This window comes from Colobus angolensis, unplaced genomic scaffold (genome assembly GCF_000951035.1).
Source record: "Colobus angolensis palliatus isolate OR3802 unplaced genomic scaffold, Cang.pa_1.0 Scaffold442, whole genome shotgun sequence".
NCBI classification, from domain to species: Eukaryota; Metazoa; Chordata; class Mammalia; order Primates; family Cercopithecidae; genus Colobus; species Colobus angolensis.
This window is the reverse complement of record NW_012117844.1, coordinates 993,002-994,206: the sequence shown is the minus strand read 5'-3', so window position 1 is coordinate 994,206 and position 1,205 is coordinate 993,002. Positions and strand designations below refer to the sequence as shown.

General features: G+C 43.2%; 1 protein-coding gene across 1 annotated transcript in view; it reads right to left on the bottom strand.

Moving 5' to 3' along the window:
* MTIF2 (mitochondrial translational initiation factor 2) overlaps positions 1 to 1,205 on the bottom strand; it is a 37,109-nt gene that overhangs the window by 33,431 nt on the left and 2,473 nt on the right. The gene's annotated exons all lie outside the window — the stretch shown is intronic.

Below are 1,205 nucleotides of genomic sequence, written 5' to 3'. Positions count from 1 at the left end.
ATACATATATATTATATAAATATATTTATATTTTCTACTAGATATTCTTTAAAATCGTTCACAAATGATAATAGTTATTTGATGTGACCAAAGAAATCAAGGCTCTGGATGGGTGATCTTTGCTAGATAACTAGACATTAAATGTTACATTTCTTTCTTTTTTTTTTTTGAGATGGAGTCTCGCTCTGTTGCCCATGCTGGAGTTCAGCGGTGTGATCTCAGCCCACTGCAACCTCTGACTCCCAGGTTCAAGCGATTCTTCAGCCTTAGCCTCCCAAGTAGCTTGAACTACAGGTGTGCACCACTGTGTCCAGCTAATTTTTGTATTTTTAGTGGACGCCGGGTTTTACCATGTTGGCCAGGCTAGTCTCAAACTCCTGACCTCAGGTGATCCACCTGCCTCAGCTGTGGGGAAAAGAGAGGTCAGCCTGTTACTGTGTTATTATAGATAGAAGTAAGTTTAAGAGACTCCATTTGGCTCTGTATTTGAGATGCTGTTAATCTGTGACTCTACCCCCAATCTTGTCCTTGCTAGAAACATCGCTGTGCTAATTAAGGTTGAAAGGATTTTGGGCTGTAAGGAATGTGCTTTGTTAGGCAAATGTTTAAAGCCTGCTTGTGGTTGAAGGTCAGTACCATTCCCTTAAATCTCAGTAAAAGAAAAACATCTGTCTCCTGCCCATCCCTGGGAAAATGCAACATCTCCGTGTATCTGTATGCCTTACTGCTGATTTACTCCCTTATCTTTTTGGTAATAAATACTGAGGGAACTCAGAGACCGGTGCCAGTGTGGGTCCTCTGGAAGCACAGCACTGGCCCCCTGGGGCCTCGCTTTTCTTTCTCTATACTTTGTCTCTGTGTCTTTATTTCTTTTCTCAAGTCTCTCGTTCCACCTAGCGAGAAGCACCCACAGGTGTGGAGGGGCAGGCCACCCCTTCACTCAGCCTCCCAAAATGCTGGGATTATAGGTGTGAGCCACCATGCCTAGCCTAAATGTTACATTTCAACCAATCTTCCCAAAGTGTATTTTATGGTTCTAACATAGTAAATTTATGGTTCTGACATGGTAAATAGAATATACTGAAATTTTTTTTTTTGAGATGGAGTTTTGCTCTTGTTGCCCAGGCTGGAGTGCAATGGTGCAATCTGGGCTCACTGCAACCTCCACCTCCTGGGTTCAAGGGATTCTCCTGTCTCAGCCTCCC